The sequence below is a fragment of the Dipodomys ordii genome, unplaced genomic scaffold (assembly GCF_000151885.1).
Source record: "Dipodomys ordii isolate 6190 unplaced genomic scaffold, Dord_2.0 Scaffold65, whole genome shotgun sequence".
NCBI lineage: Eukaryota > Metazoa > Chordata > Mammalia > Rodentia > Heteromyidae > Dipodomys > Dipodomys ordii.
In genome coordinates this window covers 12,750,897-12,759,152 of record NW_012267281.1, presented here as the reverse complement: position 1 = coordinate 12,759,152, position 8,256 = coordinate 12,750,897, and the positions used below count along the sequence as shown (strand labels likewise).

Here is an 8,256-nt window from a genome sequence, read left to right as displayed (position 1 = left end):
TTATCTCCCAAGTACCATGATGAAGGCAGAGTCAGCTCATCCATAAAGTGTGAGTTTTATACTGAAGTTCAAAGACATTGAAACATAAAAATAATACGGAAAATATATAGAGCCTCTTTTCATGTTTACAGGATTGTGGGCAGAGTACTAAGAGGGAGAAAAATGGATTGTCATTCTTCTTGACATCCTGCCTGGCCAAAGTACCAAATGAAGGGCTTGGTAGATTGGTTCAGGAACCTATCTATTCCTATTTAGGTGGAATGACCGAGCGCTTTCTTCCATGACAAACTCAAATCTCAGAGACTGAAAAGTACCAAGACAGAGCAATTTCTGTGTGTGCAAGAATACAGAATGTTGCTTAAGAAATTCCTGGCACACATCCAGAGGGATCAGCGTGAGAGAGAATCTGAAGCATTTGTTCACTGGAGACCCTTGAGCTGTCTGATCTCCTGTCAGACTGGAGGAATATACCAGATTCCCCATGTATACTTGAGATAAAATGTAACATGAAGAAGCCGTTCCCTTTATAACATTTTTGCTATATTTTTTTATTATAAAGATACTGTGCAGTTGGGTTACAGTTACATGAGCAAGGTAATGAGTACATTTCCTATCGAGCATTGTTATCCCCTCCTTTGTTTTTCCCTACCATTCCTTCCCTCCCCATTGCCCCAACTCTTCACTCGCTCAGACCCAAAGTTGTAAAGTTGGTCTTGTGCATCTCGTTGTTACAATGGGTCCATCAGTATCCTTATTTCAGCATTTTGTTATTTCCCTTCCCCTCCCCAAATTAGAAAAATGTATATACAAGCTATACAAGATGCAGGGCACCTGAATCAGAGGTTATACCATGGGGGAAGAACATACATAAGATACACACACAAAAAATCACACAGTCCATTATAAGTACATTAAAAACATTTAAAAGTAGTGACAACATAGAATTAAGCCAAGTATAGGGATTTTCCGGATCCGTGGCCTTGGAGACTAGCACAGTTATAAATCATGAAGCTTATATTATATAGAGTAATAATTCAGATAAAACAATTGACATAGATGTTGGAGATGGACAAAATGGCGGTTCGTAACAGAACTGAAAAGAGATACCCCAATGGATACAAGAAGAGCTGAAGAACATGACATTGCAAACCTATCTTAGCAACCTCTTCTGCTACAAATTGGAGCAGTGTTCTTAGCATGGGATCACAGTAGCCCAATCACAAAGTGTATTAGACCATATATAATGAAGCATATCAAAATGAACCCCAAGAATTGGAAACAAGAAGTTCTTACTATGTCCTGTATGCAGTTATTTCTATTTTCTTCTTTATGTTTTAGTTTTCTGTACCCTTTTTCTTGTGTATAAGCTTATCTGCTGGATGGAAAGGTAAAGGAATCACAGAAACAGCAGGACAAAGGATGAACTAATGCAATAATGATACTCACTACACACAAAGTAGAAAATGAACTTTACAACTTGCTTGGGGAGGGGGAAGTAGTAAGAGAGAAAATGAAGGATGGGTTAACTCTTTTAAAAGAAATGTACTCATTACCTTACGTTTGTAATTGTAACCCCCCTGTCCCTGTTCATCACATTTACAATAAATTAAAAAATAAAATACATAACAGGTTAAAAAATGGGGTGGTATGTCCCTTTCCAATTTTAAGATGTAAAAGAAAATTTCAAAGTAATCAGGAAACTTGAAAGACAATTATCCAAATGACAAAAATTCAAGAAGATTCAGTTTTTCACATGGACTAGTTATAATTAACAGAAACTACTGTTAGCTCTTCATAGGAGAGTGGTGTTTGTAGAACAGTAAGTTAAGGTTTTGAAACAAGCTTAAAAATGGCATTTTCACATTTTAAAAATTGGCTACTTTTTTGTCATTAATGCGAATTGCTTAATTTAAAAACAAGTGTTTAATTCCTTTTTTGTTTTGTCATCGACAAATTTTATGATATGATACAGTACACGTACATGAAATTACCTGTTAATGATATTAAATTAAGACATTTAAAGATAAATAAATGTAATTATAGAAAAATATTAGTTCACTATACTTATATTTTAATGGATCCTGCAGTTAATAACATTTCATATTATTAACTTTACTATTATTAACATTCACTTTTCTATAATAAGTGCAGCCCAGAAAGTGATTTGTCAAAGTATTTTATGCATTTCAATTACTTTTACTACTTAGAAGGTCCTAAAGCCTTTTCAATGTAAAAAGTTTGGAAATCCTTTGTAGAAATTTAAAAATGCATTAAACAATCTCTAAGCAGTGATATTTGTTATAGAAAAAAGGCACAAACCCATCAACCTAAAAAGGAAATGCAGCATTTTGTTTTAAAGAAATTCCCCAGGAGGTATACAAGATAGATGCAAGGAAGGAGATATGTTCTTTTAAAAGACAGTTCATTTTCTTTCAGAAATGTTCTGTGTAAAGAATGGTTGGAAAGGAGCAGTTAGAGAGGGAAGAGGGCTAAATGAGAATTCTTTCCCAGAACTGATTGATGGAAGCAGTTATAACATGGAGCAGGGTGTATGTGATGGTGTCTGGCAGCTATGATACTGCAGGAAAAAGGTGCCAAGAAATGAAGTCATGAGCTGAAAATCAGCTTATATTTGACATCGTGATATGCTCTCTTTGTCCCTCAGAGAAGATTTCGATTTGTCTTTTTACACGTCTCTTTAGTCTTTTTTTGCATTACACTGGTGCTGTGACTTTTCCTCACTTGAACTGTGGTATTTCTAGCCAAATCACATTTCTACTGGATATACAAAGCTATAGTGGATTATCTTTATTTTCTCATTCCTTTCATGAAAAAATTCTGAAAAAAGGAGAAAATTGGCTTCTTTGATTATTTTTATTAGTATATATTTTATTGTAAAGATACTGTACAGAAGGGTAACAGTTACATGAGTAATGTAATGAGTACGATTGTTATCGAGCACTATTACCCCCTCCTTTGTGTTTCCCCTACCATCCCATCCCTCCCCAACTTCCCAACTCCACGTCCCACACCGAAAGTTGTAAAGTTCGTTTTCAACACAGTGTCTTGTACTTCTCATTGTTACAATGAGTCATCCTGTATCCTTATTTCAGCATTTTGTTATTTCCCTTCCCCTTCCCAAATTAGAAAAATATGTGTATACAAGCTGCAGGACACTGGAATCAAACACAGTGAAAACAGGAGTTATACAATGGTAGTAAAGCATACAAAAGAAACAAAAAAATCACATAGTACATTAAAAGTACATTAAAAACAACAGCAAGAAAGATAAAACCTCGTGTGTCCCTATCTTGGGGTTCATTTCACTTAGCATCATCTTAAATGGTTATGTGTACATAGCTTTTGACCTTTTCTGATTGTCCTAGACATATACAAATTATTGCAAATAAGGGAAACCATGAGACCTTTGTTTCTTTGGGCCTGGATTAAATAGAAAATTGTTTAAAAGCAAATAAGCATATATTATTTTAGAACATTACTGGAAACAGCGTCCACAAATACAGTCCATTGAAAACTTCAATATACTACAGTAATACCTCTTTAAATGTCTTCAATTATATACATTCTTCAATTTCTTTTTTTTATTGTGAGAATACCATACAGAGGAGTTACAATTACATGGGCAAAATAATGAGTACATTTCTAATCAAGAATTGTTGCCTCTTCTTTGTTTCCTTCCCATCCCTTCCCATACTCCTCCTCTCCCCCCACCCAGTCCTCCACCCCTCCTCCAAAGTTCTAAAGTTCGTTATTCGAAGTAATGACTTGTACATCTCATTGTTGCAATGGGTCCCCCTGTATCCCTTGTTAAATGATTTGTTTTTGCCCTTCTCCTCCACAAATTATACCACCTCAAATACAGTGAAAGCAGGGGTTATACCGTGGGGGAGGGACATTCTTCAATTTCTACAAAGTATGATTTTAATTTACAAATGAATAATGTTTACCAATTATTAATTTTTTCAGATTTCTTTAATAGTAAATCATATAGAGGTTATAATTAAAAGAACATCATAATGAGTATTTTATCAGATTTATTTTATATTAAATCATATAAAGGTTATAATTAAGAGAACATCATAATTAGAAACAATGGAGATAGACAGCAAAAGAGAGAGTGAGGTATACATGTACATAGAAAAAGTGTCAGGGTTAAAAAGGGGTTTAAACCATACGTAAGAAACATATTCTGATAGAGATTGCACATTGAATTTTGTCTACTTTTTTTAAAAGAAGATGTGAGATTACTATAAAGCTTCTCATTTCTCAACTATGAATTTTATCTTTCTATGATCCCTAGATATGATTGTTGCTACTTTAGATTGTTGCATATTTAGAAAAGAGAAATATTAACATTCAATTTACTTTGTGAAAAAATAATTTGATTTGCCAAGTTTATCACTCTCATAGCAGGCTAATGATATAGTCTACTTTAACACTTACTTTATTAGCATCTTTAACAATTTAACATCTATTACTTTCAGATGTTAAGTGAAATTATTAGTGGAAATAAATTTAATGTTCTAGGAGTGGCTATCTATCCCAGCACTCAAGAGGTTGAGTTATGAGTATAACTTATGACTAGAGTTTGTGACAAGACTGGCTTACATAGCAATACCTGACTCAAAAAGGTTACCTTATACAGTGAAAACCAGTTGTACCTGGGGGAGGAACATACAAAAGAAAAAAAATCACATAGTACACTGTAAAGTACTATGAAGAAGAACAGCGACAAAGATAAAACCTCTTGTTTACACTCTATTTGATTCCAGTGCCCTGCATCTTGTATATACACTTTTCTAATTTGGAGAGGTGAAGGAAAAAAACAAAATGCTTAAACAGGGATACAGGTGGACGCATTGTAACAATGAGATGTACAAGACACTATGTTGAAAATGAACTTTACAATTTTGGCTTGGGTGGTAGTTGGGGAGGTGGGGAAGGAAGGGACAATAGGGGAAAACAAATGAGGAGGAAACAATGCTTAATTGGAAATGTACTCATTACCCTACTCATATAACTGTAAACCCTCTGTGCAGTATTTTTGCAATAAAAAATATATAAACCTTATCTTTGAAGTAGTCTGCAAAACTTTGCTGGATTAATATTGGGCTCCAATCCAGTATATTAACAAAAATAATCAAAATATTATTTTCTATCCTCCTTCCTACTTTTCAATAAATTAGACTTTCACCAAAATTTACTATTTCAATTATCCTTTCATCCATCCCTATCAACATTTTAATTGCCAGCTTGAGAAAACTAATTGGACTCTTATACATATTAAAAAGAGAGAAATATGGTAGAAAAAATACTTCAGTCTCTTTTGGGTATACATAGGTAAATCAAGTGTTGATTTCTACATGAATATTTGAAGAACAAATCATTTCATCAAATAATAACAAATTTTATATCATCAAGCTGGTTGTGTTTGAAGAGCACAAAATTAAAATTAAAATTCTGAAATGGACTCATTACCTTGCTCATGTAATTGTAACCCCTCTGTACAGTATCTTTACAATAAAAATGTACATTAAAAAAGAAAACATATATAAAATTCTAATTAAGAATTCATCATTATTTCATTATGTAGGTATATTTTGTTTTACTTAAGACAGAATCTGGCTAAACAACAAATGCAAACTTCAAAATTTTTTTTCTACTGTGCCCTTCCTAAGTAGAATGTACATGAACCATTATACTTTTTTTAAAGTTTAGTGTGTCATAAAGACTGTGTACATTTAATATATACAACTTGATAAACTGCATGTTTGCATATATGTATGATTCATGTATGCATAAATTCACATTCACACCAGCAGTGTTCAAGAGTCCCCTATTAAACACACTCTTTTTCCCCTCCAAATTCCTGGTTTAATAAGGGCTTGTTTATTCTTTGATACAAAAGTTCCCAAATATCAGACTGTTCACAAAAACCCCCACAGTACCAACTTTAGAACACAAATATTAGGACTAATACACTAATCATTTTTCTAAAGGATGCATCTGACATGCCAACTCTCACTCACAAAAATACATTGTTGCATTTGAGTTTAACATCCCACACAGCAGACTCATGTGGGTTCTGACACACATACTTCTAACTTAAAGCTGCTATTCAGTGCTACAGCAATGCCTTTGCAGTTAGGGAAGCAACTCCTAAAATCTTGTAGGATTGGAAAAAAAAATTACTCCCTCCATAGCAAAAGATTAATTTGGAGACACTTGATAAAAACCATAAGTCCTTTTTATTGTTGTCACAAAAATTATCAAAATTAAAAGCAAAAATTACAGGGTAAGACAACAAAACTATTAAGAGCATCAAAGGAATTGAAAACGGAACTAGAAGTAGGTGAATATGAATTAATGAACATGGAGAGGACCAAGGATGGGGGAACAGTGAGCATGTGCTGAAGGCACTAGCAAAGAGGAGCTGGTGAAATTTTGATCTTAAGACATGCGTCTCAGTAAAGAAATAATGGGATAAGTTCCCTAAGCCCTGCTATGTGCTTAAGGGGTCAACTTCCTCGCCATTGGCGCTGTTTCTGTCTTCCTCTCCTTCCTCAGCCTCTTTTTCATCATCCTTGATCAATTCCCGCTGGTCTTCCCAGTGATCTTCCTTATCATCATCATCGTCATCCAGTAGGTCCCCCTCCTCAGAAGAGTCATTTGCACCCCGCTCAGACTCCATCTTGACATTAGTCTCATATTTCTTCAGGGAGCTGCTGCTCTGTTCTGACTTTTATTCTGCACCTTGACTCTAGACAAGACCGGTCTGCATGTTTGCTCTATTCCTTTTCATTTTTTTTCCAGGCTGTCCAGTAAAGAATCCACTTTTTGTTTAGTCTGGGTCAGTTTCTTCTTAATGGCTTGAAGGTCATCTCCTTTCAATTTTCTGGACTTGGAAGAAGATCCCTTCTGTCCACTTTTAGAATTGAAGCCACTTTTGCCCCCAAGTGAGGTGTTTCCTGATACACGCAGACCTCCGAGTGACAGGAGGCAGCGGAACACCTACTGGGTAACTGTACGTCCTGTCATAATAATCTCGTTGAAAGGAGTAACCCAAGTCAAATGAGGAGCCACACATCTCTGCTGCAGACATTTCACACCTGCTTCCCCCTCCCACCCCATTCACTTCTGGCTCTGCAGCCAGATTAATATCTCAGACTTGGCCGACAATCATTCTGCTATCTTGGCCTGCTAGAGCAGGCCGATCATTTGTCTCATTAAGACACTGCACAAAGGCAAAGCCCTTATGAACAGAGCAACTCACAGTTTTGCCATACTTCCAGAAGATTGCTTTCATGTCAGACTTCTTGACCACAAGTGTATTGAGATTCCCAATGAATACCGGGAGTTCATGGAATGAGGATCTGTCTTGTTGGTAACATTGCTAGCCATTGTGTCTGACAGTCTGGATCCTCACAAAGCTGAAGGCAGAGGATTTGATTCAAATCTCAGACTCCCAGGTTCTGTGAAAAGTCTACTGCTCCTTGAGGTCGACAACAAGGAAACAACCATCCAGTCTCATCTCTTCATCAAAATCTCACACACTCTTACAAACTCTTATCCATATTCTTGCCAGCATGTGTTATTTCCTGATTACTATCATTCTGACTGGGGTAAGATAAAATCATGTGTAGTTTTGATTCAAGTTTCTTTTATGGCTAAGGATATTGAACTTCTTTTATCTGTGCTTATTGTAAGAACTGTCTGATCGATAAAATTAGGTTAATATTAATATTAAATTAGGTTAATATTAGTAAATTGGATTGATTTTTCTATTATTATTTGGTCTATTATTTTTGAAGTCATTGTTTATTCTGTAGTTTAATTATAATTCCTTGCTGGATGATCTGCATAAAAAGAAATTAGAGCTGGACACCTTGGCTAAGACCAACAATACTGCTTACTCAGGAGGTTGAGATCTGAGGATAGTGACTTAAATTCAGGCTGAACAGAAAAATCTTAGAGATTCTTACCTCAATAAACCCCAACTATCAGTTGGATGTGGAGGTGTGCTTAAGAGATAAAGCACTGGCCTTGATCAAAAGAGTTCTGTGCCTGAATTCAAACCCCAGTCCTGGCACCAAAACAAAACAAGCAAACAAAATGTAGCATTCAGTCCCACCCAGGAACAGTCACCATACCTTTGGATTAGGGACTCTGAGGCTTCCTCCACAGAGTACAAAGCTAATAACAACACAGCCTGTCATTTCCTGAGCAAAGACCTCC

The 8,256-nt window shown here is 35.5% G+C and overlaps 1 pseudogene; it reads right to left on the bottom strand.

Annotated features, from left to right (window-relative positions):
* Window positions 1-6,523: 6,523 nt before the first annotated feature.
* LOC105990529 lies at window positions 6,524-7,422 on the bottom strand (annotated as a pseudogene).
* Window positions 7,423-8,256: the final 834 nt, after the last annotated feature.